Source organism: Equus quagga, chromosome 5 (assembly GCF_021613505.1).
Source record: "Equus quagga isolate Etosha38 chromosome 5, UCLA_HA_Equagga_1.0, whole genome shotgun sequence".
Classification (NCBI taxonomy): Eukaryota; Metazoa; Chordata; class Mammalia; order Perissodactyla; family Equidae; genus Equus; species Equus quagga.
In genome coordinates this window covers 116,463,975-116,484,395 of record NC_060271.1, presented here as the reverse complement: position 1 = coordinate 116,484,395, position 20,421 = coordinate 116,463,975, and the positions used below count along the sequence as shown (strand labels likewise).

The following is a 20,421-nucleotide window of genomic DNA, read 5'->3' as shown; positions in this document are numbered from 1 at the left end:
CCTACTTTAGTACCCTTTCTCCTTGTCCCCCAACAAGCCCAGCCAGTGGGAAAACACCACAACTCAGCCAATGAGAAACCATCACAATCCCAGACTCCTGCTCTCTTCCGGTGGACTTTGCTCATACCTGTCCCTTCTAACTTCCTTCTTTTTCTGTATAAAGTAACATTTTCTTTCCTTTGTTTGCCAGACTTTCCTGTGGTTGCCATAGCTTGCTTGTCCCAAATTGCAGTTCTCTGCTATTCTCAAATAAGCCCATTTTGTTGGTAAAATAACTGACTGTTTTATTTAAGGTCAGCAATACAATTGATTTTGGTATATTGACTTTCTATGTGGCTAAGTCCTTATATCCACTTAATAGTTCTAGTAACTTTTTTGTAGATTCCTTAGGTATTTTCTTAAAAAGCAATCACATCTCTTGTGAAGAAGATGGTTTTGCTTCTTCCTTTCCAATCTGTATGATTTATATTTCTTATTCTTGCTTTATTGAACTGAATTGGCCCTCTAGCACAGTGTTGAGTAGAAGTGATGAGATCAGACATCTTTGCCTTATTTTCAATCTTAAGGGGACGGTGTTTAGTCTTTCATCATTAAGTATAATTGTCAATTTTAGGTGCCGTTTATCAATTTGAGAAAGTTCCCATCTATTTTGACTTGCTGAGAGTTTAATTTTAATATTTTAGGTGGTTTTTTTTCTCTGTCTGTAGTGGTTTATCTCTCTCATTTGTTAATATGATGAGTAAACTGATTTTCAAATGTTGAACCAATGTCGCATTCCTGAGATTAATCCCACTTGATCATTATGTATTATCCTTTTTATATAATGCTGTATTTGATTCATTCATGTTCTTTTAAGGATGTGTACATCTATATTTGATGCTGTATTTCTGTATTTTTCTTGTAGTTCTGTGCTTGATTTTGGTATCAAAGTAATGCTGGCCTCATAAAATGAGTTGGGAAGTGTTCAGTCCTCCTCTGTTTTCTGAAAGTTTGTGAAGAACTGATTTTATTTCTTCCTTAAATGTTTGATAGAATTCACCAGGGAAGCCATCTAGGCCTGGAGAATGAGTGTGTGTGTGTGAATGTTTTTAATGATGAATGTAATTTCTTTAATATCTGTAGGGCTATCAGGTTATTTACTTATTCTTAAGTGAGCTTTTGGAGTCTTGTCTTTCAAACAATTTGTCCATTACCTCCAACTTGTTGAATGTATTGGCATAATGTTATTCATAGCATTCCCTTATTACTCTTTTGCTACCTGTGTGATGTATATTAATGTCCCCTCTTTCATTCCTGACATTGATAAATTGTGTCTTTCCTCTGCTTTTCTTGATTAGTCTAGCTAGAGGATTAACCATTTTATCGATCTTTTCAAATAACTAGCTTTGGTTTTGTAGATTTTTCTCTGTTATTCTGGTTTATATTTCATTGATTTATACTCTGTTATTTTTGAGAATCTCTGCTTTTTAGATCATTTAACTTAATGTAATTACTGCTATGGTTGGATTTAAGTTTACCATCTTGCGATTTATTTTCTATTTGTTGCATATGCTTTTCGTTCCTTTTTTCTCCTTTCCTTCCTTCCTTTTGGATTAATTAATATTTTAGGATTCCATTTTGTCTCTACTCTTGGCTTCTTAGCTTTATTTTTTTTCCATGGCTGCTCTAGTGTTTAGAATATGCATCTTTAACTTTTCACAGTTAAAGTTAAAAATATTATAGTTCTTCATTTATAATGTAAGAACCTAACAATAGTATATACTTCTTTTTCCCCTAACACCCGTCCCCGCCACCGTCCTTTGTGCTATCGTTGTCATACATTTTATTTCTTCATATATTATAAACCTCACAGTGCTTTGTCTTTAGTAAAGTGTTGAAATATTTCGCCAATTTTTTTAAACTGGATTATTTTTCTTATAATCAAATTTTGAGAGTTCTTCATATATTTTGAGTATAAGTCCTTTATCAGATATATTATTTACGAATATTTTTCTCCCTGTTTGTCTGTCTTTTTCATTGTCTTCACTCTTCCAAAGAGCATGAGTTTTGATGATGTCCAGTTTACCCTTTTTTGGATCATACTTTTGGTGTCATGTAAGAAATTTTGCCTAACCCAAGTCACAAAGATTTTTATACTGTTTATTTCTAATCATTTTATAGATTTAAGTCTGTGATGCATTTTGAGTTAATTTTTGTATATGTTTCAAAGTATGGATTTTTCTTTTTTTTATTTTTGGTATATGGATACCCATCTGTTTTAGTACTATTTGTTGAAAAGAATATTCTTTCTTTTCTGAATTGCCTTTTTACCTTTGTCAAAAACTAATTACCCATATATGTGTGAGGCTCTTTCTGGACTTTCTAGTTTGTTCTGTTGATTTATATGTCTAACTTTATGTGATACTACACTGTTTTGGATTACTCTAGTTTTATAATAAGTCTTGAAATTAAGTAGTATAAATACTCTAATTTTGTTCTTTTTTTCAAAATGGTTTAAAAAATTCTAGGTCCATTTACATTTTTGAATAAAATTTGGAATCAGCTTGTCAGTTTTCCGTGTTTTTTAGTATTGCCTGTATACGTGTTGCACTTCTTTTGTCATGTTTATTCCTAAGTATTTAATATATTTTGATGCAATTGTAAATTGTATTGTTTTTAAGTTTCAGTTTTTGATTGTTCATTGCTGGTATATAGAGATACAATTGATTTTTTGTCTGTTGATCTTGGATCCTGCAGCCTTGCTAAGCTCATGTATGAGTTATAGCAGCTTGTGTGTAGATTCTATAGGATTTCCATGTAGAAAATTGTGTCATCTGTGCATAATGACGGTTTTCTTTCTACCTATCCAATCTGAATGCCTTTTATTTCTTTTTCTTGCCTTTGTCTGCTACATAGAATCTCTTACATATTGTTGAATACAAGTATTGAGACCTGACATTCTCGCCTTTTTCCAGGTTTTAGGAGAAAAGCATTTAATCTTTCACCATTAAGTAATGTTGTCTGTGTATTTTTCACAGGCGCCCTTTATCAGTTTGGGGAAGTTCCCTTTTATTCCTAGTTAGTTGAGAGTTTTTGTTTTGTTTTATTTTAAAATCAGGAATGGATGTTGGATTTTGACAAATACTTTTCTTCATCTATTGAGATGATCATGTGGAGTTTTTAAAAAAATGTTATTAATATGGTGGATTTCATTGATTGATTTTTAAATATTCAACTTACCTTGCATTCCTGGTATAAGCTCCAGTTGGTCATGATGTATTTATCCCTTTTATATATTGTTGGATTCAATTTGCTAAAATTTTATTTAGAATTTTGCACTTATGTTCATGAATGATGTTGGTTTGTAGTATTCTTTTAATGCTTTTTGCTAGTTTTGGCATCATAACAAATCTGGCTTCACAATAGAATGAGTTGTGAAGTGAACCCTTTTCTTCATTTTTTGGGAATAGTTTGTGAAGAATTCATATTATTTCTTCCTTAAATGTTTGGTGGAATTCACTATGGGAAGCATGTGGGCCTGGAGTTTCCTCTGTGGGAAAGTTTTAAAATATAGTCATGCGATGCTCAGCGACAGGGATATGTTCCGAGAAATGCGTTGTTAGACGATTTCATGGTTGTGCGAACATCATAGAGTGTACTGACATTAAACCATCTAGACGGTATAGCCTATTACACACCTAGGCTTTGTGGTACTAATCTTATGGGACCACCATTGGATATGCTGTCTGTCACTGATCGAAACGTTATGCTGTGCATGACTGCACTGATTAAATTTCCTTAGTACCTATGGAACTATTCAGATTATGTGCTTCATCTTGAGTAAGTGTTGGTTTTTGTCTTTAAAGGAATTTGTCTGTTTCCTCTAGGTTGCTGAGTTTATTGGCTTAAAGTTTTTCATAATATTCTCTTATTTAAAGAAAAATATGTAAAATCTGTAGTGATGCCACCTCTGCTTTTCCTGATATTGGTAATTTGTTTCTTCTCTCTTTTTTATCTTTACCAGTTTGGCTTATTTTTCAATTTATTCGTCTTCGTAAAGAACCAGCTTTTGGTTTTATCCATCTTCTCTGTTGTGTTTCTGTTTTCTATTTCATTAATTTCCATTCTGATCTTTAATATTTCTTTTTCCCTTACTTTGGGTTTACTTGCTCTAATTTTTCTAACTTATTGAGGTAGAAGCTTATGTCATTGATTTGAGATCTTTCTTCTTTTCTTTTTTTTTTTAAACTTTTTTTTCTTTTATTTTTTTTAAAGATTTTATTTTTTCCTTTTTCTCCCCAAAGCCCCCAAGTACATAGTTGTATATTCTTCGTTGTGGGTCCTTCTAGTTGTAGCATGTGGGACGCTGCCTCAGCGTGGTTTGATGAGCAGTGCCATGTCCGTGCCCAGGATTCGAACCAACGAAACACTGGGCCACCTGCAGCAGAGCGCACAGACTTAACCACTCGGCCACGGGGCCAGCCCCAAGATCTTTCTTCTTTTCTAATTTCAGTGTTTAGTGCTATAAATTTCTATCTAAGTACTGCTTTAGCTGTATCCCATAAGTCTAGATATGTTGTATTTTCATTTTAATTCATCATATTTTCTAATTTTCCTTTTGACTTCTTTTTTGACCTGTGTGTCATTTAGAAACGTGTTATTTAGTTTCCAGAATTTTATGAATTTTTCAGATATCTTTCTTTTATTGATTTTTGAATTTAATTTCATTATAGACAGAGAACATACTTTGTATGACTTACATCCTTTTAAATTTGTTGAGACTTGTTTTATGGCCTAAAATATGGACTATCTTAGTGAGTGTATAGCATCTTGTGAGGGTACATAATTGGTAACAATAGATGCCTACATTTCTATTAACTATCTTTGTATCCCAGGGTGATTCCCTTTTTTGCAAGATTATGGCACTGGCAATAGCATCTTCATATCACAAAAGAGGGACTCATACTTTTTCAGAGCAGGTAAAGCAGAGATTTTTAAAATCTGGTCTGATTTCAGAATAAAGGGTACTTAGGAAACTAGGTCCTTAATGAAGCATATAGTGGGCCCAGATTTGCTTCTATTTGTTTTGAACTAGCCCTTTTTCTTTATTATTTTGGCCCTTAAAGACATTGAACTGCCCTCATCACTAGAATATGTCAGACAGAAATTGGCCTAAGACCTTTTGGGGCATTTGATGACCATTTGAGCTGGCATGGGAACTCTTGATCACTTCAGGCTGCATGGCAGGCTTTATGTGGTGTTATCTGATTGCTGATCTTTGTTGATTTTCACTGAGTCATTAGTCTGATTTAGGGGAAGTATGAGATTTCATATTTCCATTCTCCCAAAAGATCTGAGCCGTGTCTTAATTTCCAGGATATGATGTCAGTCATGTTAACTTGTATATATTGATACTTAGTAATATCTCTCTATGTTTATCTATCTATCTATCCATCTATATGTAAATGTTTGTTTATATGGCAGATATGACTCTTCTGTTTCTATTGAAATTAAAAAGTGATACTGATGTGTGTTATAAACAGCCTAATTCTTCAAAGAACAGTTCTTTAATACTGTTCCCAGGCTGGCATCAAACCTCCAGTTTATTGAAATCCTTCTTCACATTTTCAGAGTTGGGCAAGATAATCTTGTATTATTCAGCCAGTTCTGTATTAGCACATAAAAAAGAAAACCAGTAATGGCTTTACTCTTTACATTTCCCTTTTGATACCCTTCACATTAATACCATTAGTAACAACTCTTCCAAAAAAAAAAAAAAATCCTTGTTTTTCTTCTGCCTTTGGCTACAGAGCTAGGTTGTAAAAGTAAGGGAACAAAATGTTTTAGTAGGATCATGTCTTTAGTGATGGGGAATTTAGAGCCATTAAAGAAATAAACAACTTAACCAAAAATATGGCAAAATAGAAAGGTGGATGCTAGGGGATTTAGGAAGTTCCAGGGAGTTTTGTAGATTTCAGATGCTGACCACATAGATCTAACTTGTGAGGGGTGTGAAGGGACAAGGAGAGAGAGAGCTGAATGGGAATAGGTTAGCGGAGAGGAGAAAGGAGTTTTTTTAAAGTTCTTATGCAGTCTGAATAACATTTATATTTTCCCCACTTCTGGGCCTTAGAAATTAGAATCTTTTCCTATTCTTATTGTTCTGTGTGGTAAACCCTGTTTGATAGTGGTGCTGTATGCCTAAGTCGATGTGGTTGCATTCAGTGTATAGAAAAGTTACAACTTCTCCTGCTAGTTCTTCCTTTGTATTTAATGCCTAAACGTCTCCATCTGGAGAAATGCCAATTTGCCACTAAATTTAAATAAATAAGAACATTTCTCATCAATAGGGGTGGCAAATTTAGCCCCTCTTTAGAGCACTGAGCAATTTATGACCATATGTTAAATACCATAAAACAGCTTTAAAGACTTGGTCCCTGGCCATTGCCAGATTGCACCGTAGGAGTACAGCAGCACTGCGAGGGACTGGGAATGCTTCCTCCGGCCCTTGGAGGCCTCAGTAACTCACTGATGTCACAGCCAAAGAGGCCTGTTTTCAAACATTCCATTTATGAAGGTGAAATACTAAAAGATTCCATTTTGGCATTTGGGTGCAAAGAAGGCAAGACTTCTTTTTGATTCTTAAGGGTCAAAATTAGTATGGAAAATGTTGTGTGGGAGAATGAGTAACTTGGCAGCAGTGAGTCCAGAAGGCAAGTCTAGGAATAGGTAGTAGATATCCTACTCATTCTTTTTCTTGGAGCGTGAACTGGACTTTTATAAGGGGTAAGCAAACCAAATATCACATGTTTCTCAATCGTTTTCTTTTTGCCAACTTTTATGGAATTAATATTAATGTTCAAAACAATTTTTAAAATTTCATTTCATAAGGCTGCCAATTATAAGGATTTCTTTTCTTCCAGGAGTATGACTCATTATTTGGTGAACTCCAAATATTAGTTTTTCTTCTTGCCATCGTCACAGCCTGTGAATCATTTATGGCATTCAGTGGGCTCATGACTGAGGGAATGAAGGTGTGTGCCAGCAAACATGTGCTTTTTGGTCAAGTAGTGCTATAAGACCTTAGATGGATTTTTAACACATGTGAGGAAATCCCTGATTCAGGCAGGGGGGCAGTGTTATTAAAGAGGAGTAGGTACCAGAAACCTGTGAACAAGATTTTTCTAACTGTTCCCTCTGAAGGCTAACTCTTCCTACAAAGGAAGTTAATGAAATTTGCCTGTCAAAGGTTCAGGATTTCTAGCCTTCTTGAATGTGTAAGTGCCAGCCTGAGGGCTGATTTCCTGTCAGTTCCTGTGTGGTTTGCACTACATCCTCTTTGCAACAGATCAGTATTTTAGGTCATCTATCATAAACTGCTATCCTGTAAATTCTTGTTGATTTGATCTCAGTTTGCAGAAGGCAGCTGGCATGTTTCTCTAGGAAGTGCAGCTGGAGAGCTCCTGTCTCCCTCTTCCTAATGCCAGGAAGTACACTATTGTTACTTGTCACTGCTTTCTTCCTTTGAAAGAACAAAAAGTCTTCAAACTTTGGCATATTCTAAAAGTGCTGGGTAGTAGTTTGAAATTACCTTTTCCATTTTGTTGATCTAGGGCAAAAACTGGAATGATCTTTGACAACACTTGTCAATCTTGTCTGGTTTTTCCATAACACAGATATGTGCATTCGTGGAGGTCCCGTCTTCACCCTCATTGCAAATGAAGTCGTGCATAAGTCTTCAGAGTTACATGAGGGTGATTTGTTTTGTTTTGGGCTTTGATTTTCAGACACTACGGAACACAGATATTTAAAGCATATTTCTTCACTATTTCATGTTAAGTTGAAAGTATCATTTTCGTTGTTCCTATTTATCATGCCATAGTGGGTGAACTATGTTGTAGAATTTAGAAAAGTGAGCAATTTTCCTCCTTTCTTATGACTCAGAGGTCACATTTGACAACTTGATTTTTTTAATGTAGAATGGGAATTGCCTTTAGCTCAGTTCATCTAAGAACCTGTTATATTATAAGGAGAATACAGATTCAAGCATGAGTTGTTTTAAATAGTGTCCTTAACAATCTGTCGTGGCACAGATCATTTCTACTTCTGATTCTTTTCATCTTTATGAAAACCCGTGTTCTGTAAGGTTTGACAATATCATTAGTGTAGCTCATGGTTTCTTTTGTGTTCTGGTTCTTGAGATGAATGAAGAGAAAGGAAAGATAAAAATTCTGCTGCTCTACCCAAAGAAAGTGAGCTTTCTGAAGGTGGATTTTAGTCAGATTTATGGACATCAGGCAGTATCATCATAGAAACAGCCCAGATCCTGATAATGCACTAAGAATGGCATGAAGGAAGAAATTTGGATTCAAGACATGGGAGAATTTTGTGTCCAGATTATTTATATAAAATAAAATCTGTAGTTTGTGAAATAATATATTGTTAAACTCTAGGGGTGGGAACCTCTGTGATCTCTAAGGTCTAGATGACCCACATGGTAGCAGATCAGGAAATGTTTATTAAATGAGTGAAATCTGGGCACTAAAAGAATATGTCTTATGTGGATAGTCTTTACTGGAAGGATACTACTTTTGGGATCGTCAGTGGGACAAGGGAGCATCTAAAGATTTGAGGAAGGACAGCATAGTTTCTCACCGAAGAAAGGGAAAGAAAACTATGAAAGGTTATATACATCTACAAGGTTGCCATGCATATTTAGAAAGAACCTGGAAAAAGACTCACACAAGTAGTTTGCCAACACTTGGGCTAGAATAGGACTAACCGGTTTTACTTAAAGAACAACTTTGTTTTAAAGAACAACTCTTAATAGATTAATCTCTTATTATAGAAAGATAATTATAGTACATTGGGAAGAAAAGAAAAGAGTCAGCTGAATTTGTCCTGAGACTAGCAGGGCTTTTCATTCTGTCCTTGGGATGGATCTGATAAGCAGATCATGAAATGATTAGTAAGACGTAAAATGTGTTGCTTGACAGTATGCCTAAGGTCTGTCGTAACTAAAGAATGAATGCTACTAAATGTTGAAATCAGACAATTTGGTCATCTTAATGTAGAGCGAATTGCAAAATTGATTCTTTTCCAGTTAATTTTTTTTATTGTTCTTATCTTCCTGTTTTTCCTTTTTTGTTTTTTTTCTAAGTGTAATTTCACTACATTTGGGTAAGACAAGTTACAGGCAGTTGCACTCAAACATCAAATTATTATTAGTATTATTATTATTATTTTTTAACCAGCTTTAGCAGGGCTGGCCATGTCCTCTAGAAAGAAAAGAAAACCCCCACAAATCTCAAAGTGCTTTCACCCGACCATGTACCCAGTCATTACTGAGTACCTACTTAGTCCAAATTCTGAAGCACAGAATTTGAGGGTCTCCATTGTTTGGCACCATCGTAACCTTTCCAGCATTCTCTCTTCTCCTTATCCCCTTCTCTACTAAACCAGAGGACTTTGACAGTCTTGTCTCCCACCTTCATTTTCAACTCTATGTGCTGCTCTCCCTTCTGAACATCTTGTTCCTGCCAGTGTCATCTACTCATCGTTCCTTGGGCACATAATTTGCCTTATACCCCCTAACTTTTGCTAATTCTTTCACCCTTACCTTAAGTTACCTCATATTTCTTTACCTAAGCCTACTATGGGCAGCACTAAGAGTGGACATTTTAAGAAAAAGTTGATTAGACTGAGCATGATTTTAGACTGAAAGGAAGTATTCAGCGTAGTAGGAGACTGGCAGATTGTCTGTAGATGGCCACAACAGTATCTCCTGTCCCACATGCTCTTCTATACTGTGTGTGACCTTACTACTCCTCCTTCAAGAGCTGGAGTATAATTTTCCTCCCTTTGAATCTGGGTGGGCTTGTGACTGTTTTGACCAATAGGCTATGATGCAAATAATGTTGTATGACTCCTGAGGCTGGGTCATAAAAGGCAAGACAGCTTCCGTCTTATTAGCAGGAACACTTGTGCTTGGAGCCCAACGTCACACTGCATAAGAAGTCTGACTACTTTGAGATTGCCATGCTGTCAGGTAGCCAAACCACATGAAGAGGTCACGTGAAGGCACTGCAGTTGGCAGTTCTTTCCCTGGAGTTATCCTAGCCCAGGCAGCAGACATGTGAGTGGAACTGTACTGGACCCTTCAAACTAGCCTGTCCACTGGCTAAATACCCCTGAGTGATCTCAGTCAATGCTGTGAGGAGCAAAAGTGTCACCCATCTGCATTCTGCCTATATTTCTAACCCACAGAATCTGTGAGCATAATCAAATGGTTGTTATTTTAAACCTGTGAGTTTTGGGGTTTTTAGGTAGCATTAGTAATTAGAATATAAACACTGAAGAACAGGAGCAGAACAAGAGCCCGTAGGAGGGTGGACGGGATGGGACTAAAAGCAGAGGTACAGAGGTGAAGTCTCCAGAGGGAGGAGGAAGAGACATAAGGATTAGGAAAGAAATGGGTAAATTGTGAGGAGAAAGGGTGGGGAATTCACACTGACCTATTATTATTAATTGTATATGTATATATGAGACTATATATTTGAATATATATGTATTTCTATTTATATTTGAATGAAGTTGGAATTGAGGTCAGCTGCCAAGACATGGAAGGTCTGGAGAGGGCCTGGCTGCCTGGTGGAGAGTATTGAAGACAGTACAGATTACCAGCCTTCATTGAGCTCCTGGCCTTTAACAAATACTCTTGTGAGGAAAGACAAGGCTTGGCATTAGGCCGCTATGGTCTGCCTTCCTCGGGAGAGCTTTGTGCACAGCATATACTGTCAGTGTGAAGTACGTTGAGCTCTTCAGAAGAAGTAAAGGTGATTCTCCCCAGAGGAGTGCCATGGACCACTGTGGCTCTGTTCATGAATTCGGAACCTCAACGTGACTCTTTAGGATTTCAGATAACCCAAAGCTGCTTGTGGTTTTGGGGAATGGAAGGGATCCCACCTTTAGAGTGGGGACTTTGATTTTAAGTAGCAGGTTTCTTGAGAGGAGAGGGGAACAAATCTACAGTTTTAGTTACGGAACTTCTGAGGGCTTTTGTCCACATTGAGGACTCAGCAAGTGTTGTTAATTGAGTAGTAGAATTGCTTCTATAAAAGAATGTTTTCTGTGGCATCCAGCGATCTGGCCACCAGCCACATGCAAGTCAGTTTGTTTCTGTGAAGGATTACATGCTCTACGTCTCACTGTACTCTTAAGAGTCTCGAAATCCTGCGAGTTTTAGATGGTTTTCTTCTGAGTAAAATATCTAATTTGTTGTTGAAGTCTTTTAATTAATGTTGTGTGAAGAGAGATGCTGGAGAACCTCATTGAAGTGCTATTACTGGATAAAAGAACACTGTGTTCGTGACGGGGCAACCATGATGTAGCAAACCTTTGCCTCATGTATTATAGTTAGAAGATAGAATTTGCCTCTGTGTTATAAGCAACTCTACTATATTTCAGTTAGTCTCTGTCAGATGCTTTCATTTCACCATTGCTTAATGTTTTATTTTTTATCTACTGTGTTGAAGTGACCTTGGCACTTCTGAGATGTTGTGACTTGTGTTTTGCTTATTTCTCCACCTCTTCCCTGAAAATTGCGGTGCATGTAGATAACTTGCTCTTAGAGACTCTGCTTGATTTGTTTCTCTCTGTCTTGCGTAATTTTCCTGGCAAGAGCGTGACTATCTTTGTCCTTTGTTATCATCAACTTAAATTTAAATTATCAAACAGAAAAATTGTCATTGTGATACCATTACTTTTAAAGAACTGTTCATTTTCTATTGCTGTATTTTTTAAAAAAATACTTTCAGCGAATTTTGGCTAGAGTTTATGTATCTTTAACTGTTCTTACTTTGGTAGTAGTTTTATGTTTGTTTTTTTTTAATCATTCATTGTTTCCAAAAAGCATTTTCCTATAACTACTTTTGAAGAATTTTAATTTATTCCTCCTGATTTTTCAGAATCCTAAATTTTCATGCATTTCAGTAGATTTTTCCCTGCTTTAGCTTCCGTGGATTACGGGACTTGCTTTTGTTCATTGTTCGACTTGTTGTTTAGCTCTGTCGTGTGTGAACTCAAAGGATCTTTCATATCGCTTTTTTACATCTTTCTTGGTCCAGCTGCTGGGCATTTCAGAGTTATTTGACAGTAGGAAGTATTATTCTTTTTTTTTTCCATGAATTCCACAGGCTAATTCTTGGTTTTCACAAAGTTTCTGAAAGCTCCTGAGTGGGCTTTTGCACGCTCTTCCAAGCACTGTTTTGTGGGAGACGAAGCACAAGGTCCAGTCGGAGATTGTTCTTTGTATGCTAGTTTGCTTCTGTGCTGGTGCTCTGGTTTGTGCCTGTGGATGCAGTCAGCAAAAGACACATTGTTAAACAATGAACTCTGAATTGAAAGAAAGATTGGTGTGGTTTTTTTCCCCCATCTAGCATCGTCTGGTTATTTCTCCTGATTTTTTGGCAAGTGATGCTTGTCTGTATAAATCTGTGCCACATCAGCCCTAATTTCTGCTTTGTATAATTCAGCTAGGAATTAGAAAGTATTTACAATCATGTAGCATTCCCTATTTTCCAAAGTGTTTTTACTTAAATCTCACTCTAATCTCCCAACAACTTTCTGAGGGCCAGTTACCCTGCTTTACGTATAAGAGAGGCTCACAGGGTTTAAGTGACTAACCTGAGGTCACATAACTGGGAAGTCAGGGACCCAGAACTCAAATCCAAGACTTCCAAGTACAAGCCCCGTTCTTTTCTCACCACAACCTGCTGGGAAATGTGGTCTTTATTACCACACAGTAACAATCTGCTTCTCAGTAAAAGCAGATAAGAGCAAATCAATGTGAATAATCAGTTGCTCACAGTAAGAAAGTTATGCAGGAAATAAGAACAGGCAACAGCATTGCTGATAGGAAGTAAACGCTGCATCGAACGCTAATGCCTTCTGCCATGCATCAGCTAGGAAAGGTGGTGGTCAGTTGACTAATATCTGATTGAGAAATTAACTGATAAACTTCCACTTGTGTGGATCTCTTGGACGCTTGAGGAGTAAAAGCTTGTGGTTGGTTGTTTTTGTTTTGTTTTTTGCTCGAGGGCAGAAATTACAAGCAGAAATTGGTGAAAATAGAGTCAGAAGTTAATCAGGTTTATGAGAAAGAAAAGCTCAGTTTCAGCTTTGAGATGTAGAGAATTGTCTTCAATGCTCTATTTTTCTGTGTGTGTCTTTAAGACTGGTTAGCCTGTGATCTTATTTTGTAGGTCCTGACCTAGTAACATGGCTTTATGATTCAGGTCTGTTATCTGACCTGATACATCTTTAATTGTCTTAATTGTATATTTTTGATACAACAAAAACTGTTGTTTAATTTTCAATCTGATTGTAAATTAAACAACAGTTTTTAACCACCTTCTAAAATCACTTGGGTGGTTTTTCTTTAATGTGGGAAAGATGAGGGAAGAAAACTTAAAGGTCAAGATAATAAGATGGACCAGATATGTATAGTTAAACTCTTTGGGCATTTGTGAGTGAAAAAATTGGGTTTTTATTTTAAAATGTACTTAAAATTTGTGTAGAAATGAAATTATCCAAAGACGTTAACCTTAGCATATGCTTTAAATATTAAGTACCCAGTTTTATTTTATGAAACAGAAGGGATCTGAAAGAAATTAGATATGATCAAAAGCAAATTTACTTAAAATAGAATATTCTCCCCTCAACGTATTAGTCTTACTACGATTCCTCTTAAGTGACATGGATTTGTTAGAACTTACGTCATCCTAATAATTAACGGAAGTGAAAGAACTATACTTTCAGAGCTAAAGAGACCCTTTGATGTCATCTAATCTACTACCTATGGTAGCAGTTTCTTTAGTAGTATCCTTGGTAAGTAGATACATAGCTACTATCATTAATAGGAATCTTATTATTCATGAGACAGCATTACAATGCTCGTTCAAAAATATTTTTGTCCTAGGGACAAAACAACTTTATTTCCTCATCTGCGTGACAGTTTTATGGTACTGAAAGGAGCACTCAGCAGAATTCTTGTTTGAATTAATTAGCCATACCAATATTCCTTTTATAGTGGTGATGTTTTTTGAAAAAGAGAATTACTAGAATTACCAAATAATCATCAGAATGGAGAAATTGTGGATAATGGCAGCAGACTATAGATAAAGAAAAACATGGTCCAAATATTTAAAGAAAAGGAAGAGATAGATTCTTAAAATTACAGTTTAATTTTTGTATTGAGGTTGGGTAAGATTCAAGAGCTAATTATTAAATAAATGGTTTGAGAGTATTTAAAACATGTTATATCTTTAGTAGCCAACATAGGTGTACTTAGAAGCAAGTTATGCCAAATTAACTGTATTTCTTTTTTGATGGTAGGTCAGCTGACATAGCAAATCATTTCAGCGGAAAATTTAACCATTTCCCTGTGATGTCTTTCTGGATATTTTATATTATTGAACCAAAAGAATAGTTAAGTAGATTTGCAGTAAATTGAGCAATCATTCGAAAGTCTCTAATGAAATACTCCAGGGTCATATTTTTGATTATGTTTTATTCAACATATTTGTAAATGATGTGGACATACTTGGCTAACCTTTGGAGGACACAAGTTTAAAGAGACCGATACTATGAGGTATGACAAACAAAATTCGAATTTATCTCCATAGGCTAGTATGTTGGATCAGAAACAAAAGGATGGAATTCAGTGGGGTTAAGTGTAAAGTCCCTTGCTTACGTTCTAGAAATTAGTTGAATAGGTAGAGGAAAGCAGTTACATGAAAAATGATCTAGGATATATAGTATGAACCAAAAATATGATGTGACTACTGAAAAAGTGAACACAATCTTGTGCTGCATTAACAGAAGCACTGGGTCTGCAGCTTGGAATGAGGTCCTTGTGCTGTGCCTGTAATGTAGTAGACCATACATGAGTCCTGTGTTGACATTTGGGCACCATGGTGTAGGAGGAACATTATCCGACTAGTGTGTGCTGGATAGAAATCATCACACACAGACAATGCTTGAAGAAACTGGGACTACTAGTTTTCAGAGATAGAAAGGACTAGAAATAGAGGCTCAGAGAAGTTAAGTAAATGGTCCAAAATGGTATCGTTAGTTAATGGCAGATCCAGTTCTCTACACTTAGTTCAGGGTTCTTTTTACCCATCACATTTTCTTCTTCCAGAAAGTAAAAACAATACAGTCATACGTCGCTTAATGATAGGGATGTGTTCTGAGAAACATGTCGTTAGGCCATTTTGTCATTGTGAGAACACCAGAGTGTACTTAAACAAACCTAGATGGTGTAACCTACTACACATCTAAGTTACATGGTACTAATCTTATGGGACCATTGTCATATAAGCAGTTCATCATTGACTGAAACATCATTAGGCAGTGCCTGACTATACCACCAGGGAGAAGTTATGAGGAAGCAGATTTTGACTCTGCACAAGAGTTTTTAATAATTGGTGTTGTCCTCTAATGTAAAGAACTGCTTTGGGAAATAATGAGTTCTTTGTTATTAGAAGAATTGAAATAGATACCATGTAACTTCTTTACTAAAGATATTGTATGTTTTAAGGGATATTTTTGAGCTGTCAGAAACTGAGCTGGGACAGTCAACCACATTCCTCTTTACATTTCTTGTCCTGGTTAATTATTAATAATGCCTTCTTTCCCACTCTAGGGTGTTCCACTTTGGATAATAAATTGTATGGTTGCTTTTGCCATAAGGTCTCTTCCAGCTGTTTAAATCTGCTGAATGAAAATCATTTCAACATAAAATATGTTGGTTTACCATCTCAGATCAAGTCCTAGTGGCAGGATGTGGAGTCTTTGAGAAAGTCACTTAAAAATTTTTTAATGGAAAATTTCAAACTTATAAAAGTAGAGAGAATGGTATAATGAACTCTTTTCCATGTACCTGTCACCCAGCTTCACAATGGTCAGCTTATGGTCAGTCATGTTTTGTGGGTCTTCCATCAACTTTTTCCTAGATAATTTTGAAGAAAATCAGAAGTGTCGTATCACATCTTCCAGAAATATTTCACTATGCATCTCTACAAGATAATGTCTCTTCTTTTAAAACATAACTTTATTTCATCATCGCTTTAAAAAATCAACATTAATTCTCAAATCTTTCATTACCAATTAGTATTCAGATTTCCCTGGTTGATATATACACACAAACACATAAACACACACACATATGTAAAATGTGTGTGTGCTTTACAATTTGTTTGGATACTGATAGATTGCAATAGGTTGCTCTGTTACTTAGGTGTCTTATTTACAGTCATCTCATCCTCCGTCTCCCCTTCTTTGCTCTGTTTTTTCCTTTTACTCTTCCTTCTACTTCTCTTCTTCCATTTCCCCCTCATAGTCTTTTTCTTCCTGTTCTCCTTTCTCTTCTTCGTCCTTCAATTTTTTTCTCTATTCTTCATTGTTTTCAATTTATTTGTGAAGAAACTGGGCTGTTTGTCTCATAGTTTCCCTCAGTCTGAATTTTGATGATTTCAGCCCTGTGGAGTCACTTAACATGTTCCTTTGCTCCTGTATATCCTATATGAATTGGTGGTTTGATCTAGAGGCTTAATCAGACTCAGATTTATTTTGGGGCAAAACTGTTTCACAGGGTAACATATTCTTCGATTAGGGCCTGTGTGTCTCGTTGTCTTTTGATGTAACAGCCTTTAGTGGTCTTTGCTTGGATCCATTAATTTGTTAAGAGTTACAAAATGGTGATATGCTATCATCTCTTCATTTATTAGTTGAAATAATTCTATAAAGAGAAGTTTTTCCTGATCGACTGTTTGGTAATCCTCAGTACAATTCCTTTAGAAGGATAGAACAAATGCTTGACTCTCTTCTTTTCTGGTTTTCAAAATGAGTAAGTTCCTTTGCATCTTTTATAGATACCTGTTGATTTTTAAAAGAATCATTAACTCATGGGCTTAAAATTCGATGTATTTAAACAGTCCATTACATTTGTTATTGATGCTTAAAGTGATGCATCTTTGGCTAGTGAGAGCCTCCTCATTATGTTCCCGAGTCTTGTTGATATGACCCCAGAAGCCTTTGATAGCTCTCACTTTCTGTCATGATGGCATATTCTACCCTCATCTTGCAGGTTTTTTACTCTGGACCTCAGGCCAGCCTTTTCACTCTTCCTCTTCCTCCAGGGAACAACTGGGAAAGCAATTTCTTATAAGAAATTTCTTATAATTCTCTTAGAGTTCTTATAAGAAATTGCTGCACTTTGCAAAATTGTGTGTCTGTCTGTAGTGAGTTGCTGAGCCAGATTCTCCTGGGGGCTCAAGCTATGCTTTGGTTTGATTAGGTTGGTACATCAGGCAGCTTTAATAGCTTGAGCCATTCTCCTCTGTTGTAAGTAACTTTGTTTGTTCAGTCTTTTATTCCTTTCTTTACCTTTTGGGCACAAGCATGCTGCCTTCCTTTGCTGGTTGTGGGCTAGAAATGGAAGTACGGAAACCCTGTCTCATGAACTTTAGTGACCCAGACTGAGTGTGCCTTCTTGTGGGGTCATCATTGAATGAGCAGAGCTGTCAGAGAGAGGATTTATGGAAAAATCACACACAACCATGGTTAGATATTAAACGTTTCATTTCTCTAGGAGGAACATATATGTCTTCATTGAACAGCCAAATTTTCTGCCTTTGTTTGGATTCCCAAAACAGCAGAGTCTGAGACAAGGATAAATCCTTTATCTAATTAATCAGTTGTAAACATTTTGCCATATTTATTTATCTTTTTCTCTACTCACACACATGTATGCATATCTCTGCAGATATAGATGTATGTTTATATATCTAAATCTTTTTGCTGAACTATTTTAAGTTAAGTTGCAAACATTTTGATACTTTACCTCTAATATTTTATTTATTTATTTTTTTAAAGATTGGCACCTGGGCTAACCACTGTTGCCAATTTTTTTTTTCTGCTTTATCTCCCCAACCCGCCCCGTACACAGTTGTATATCTTAGTTGCAGGTCCTTCTAGTTGTGGGATGTGGGACGCCGCCTCAACGTGGCCTGATGAGAGGTGCCATGTCCACGCCCAGGATCCGAACCCTGGGCCGCCGCAGCGGAGCGTGTGAACTTAACCGCTCGGCCACGGAGCCGGCCCCTAATATTTCTATATATCTTCTAAAAAAAAGACATTTTTCTTCTATAGAATCTGAATACCCTTATCACACTCAAGACATTTAACATTGATACAATAATATTATCTACTATGTGGTCCATATTCATATTTCCACTGTTGTCTATTAGTGTCCTTTTCGCTTTTTTCCCCCTTATCTGTGATACAGTGAACGATCATACACTGTATTTACTGCTTATATTTCTTTAATTTCTTTAATCTAGAACAGTTCTTTTACTTTTTTTTTTCTGTCATTCCTGATATCAACAATTTTGGAGAGTCCAGGCCTGTTGTTTTGTAGAATGTCATAATTTGGTTTGTCTGATTATCTCTTCATGATTGTATTTAGGTTAAACATTTTTATCAGACTTTCTTGATAGGTGATGTTATGTCCTCAGTGCAGTCATCACAAAGTCCACCATGTCCATTTTTTCTATTATTGGTGCTGCTAAATTTGACTATGTAGTTAAATTAAGGTGGTATCTACCAAATTTCTCCCTTATAAAGATACCTTCTTTTATTGCAATTTGTTAGTAATCTATGGGGTGATACTTTGAGACTGTGTCCTGTTCCCTGACAACCTTTTACCTAATGGTTTTTAGTATCCATCGGTGATCCTATCTTAAATCAATAACTTGTTTATAATTATTTTTATAGATGTCTTACCTCTAAGATCATATCTCCTAGATTGCAAGCTTTATTAGAGCAGAATCTCTTAACTCTTTTTCTGTTACTCACACTATCTAGAGTATAGTATATGCCTAATATTTCTTGAGGGATTGAATGAATTAATAAGTGAAGATTATCTCTCTAGAAAATGAGAAAAAAGTCTTCTTTTATCCTGCCAGTTTAATCCAAATACTCATTTATATACTTCTTTTTTTTAAGCTTCCTCAAGTATAGAATAATCAGTTACCATTTTTTATATTGTTTGACATTTCAGGATTTTTTTTCATGGTGTCCTCCAAATGACAATGTCTCCTTTTCTTTTCTGTAAATGCAAAGCTACTTACTCTGTACATTTAAACCAATCTTTTTATTTAGCTTACTGTGATATTTAGTTCACAGAAAATGAAATGTAAATGCATAGTATTCTAGAGGCTACACCTAAATCAATGCTGTGTGTGTATATAAAAGTCAAGCTTATTTCCTAAGTTTTCCTTTATTATTGTTTTCTCAGTTTTTCACTATTTCATGATAAAGATCGTTATTGATTTGTTTTGAAATTATATTTCGTTCCTAACTACTTTTTAAAACTATGAACAAAATCATAGAAAGGTTGAGAAAGCTTACTTTATTTTTATGGTGTCAGATACATTGCAGTCATTAAAAAAAGAACTGGTAATAAATTGTATTAATGAAACAGTTTGTGAATATGCATTAGAAAATTATTAAGACTAAAATTTTCTGCAGTAGAATATGTATTACTCAATAAGGTAATGCTAATTCATAGCATTTGGCTTAAAATATTGTTATTTTATGTGCTGAAACAAGTATACAAAAATACAAGGTTAAAGGTTCATTTAAAACATATTATAACAGCTAAAGATGAGACACTATATCCATTTGCTAATTAGTCTAAATCTCTAAGAATCAGCAACATAGCAGATTCCCTCTGATATACCTAAAAATCATGTAGCTTAATTTCATGAGAACTGTCTTTTATTATAAACCAATGAAATAACGATGAAAGGGCATGTTTAACCTGGAGAAGAGAAGAGTAAAAGAAGAAGTCATTTGCAGATGATTTAGAATACTGCTTAGGGTAGAACTAGCATTAATAGGTAAAAATGATTTGTAGGCATTTTTTTTTCAGTATAAGAAAGAACTTTTTCCAGCAACTAATAACTGCCCAGAAACAGAATGTGCTGCTTAATGAAGTAATGAGCCACATTGTACCTGAAAGTGGTCATGGAAAGTTGGATGACTTTTCCTACTTACCTTCCTGTCATTCCCTTCCTTCTCTTCTTTCTGAATCATTTGTTCCTCTATATCTATGCTGCCCAGTATGGTCGCTCCTAGCCTCCTGTGGCTGTGGAGTACAGTTGGCCCTCCGTGTCAGTGGGTTCTGCATCCGCAGATTCAACCAATCAAGGATTGAAAGGCCTATGATGGTTGCATCTGTACTGAATATGTACAAGACTTTTTTCTTTGTCATTATTCCCTAAACAATACAGTATAACAACTCTTTACATAGAGTTTACATTATAGTAGGTATTGTAAGTAATCTAGAGATGATTTAAAGTCTATGGGAGGATGTGT

The 20,421-nt window shown here is 35.7% G+C and overlaps 1 protein-coding gene across 2 annotated transcripts in view; it reads left to right on the top strand.

Annotated features, from left to right (window-relative positions):
* Positions 1-20,421, top strand: part of BABAM2 (BRISC and BRCA1 A complex member 2) — a 419,181-nt gene that overhangs the window by 54,114 nt on the left and 344,646 nt on the right. The window lies entirely within an intron of this gene.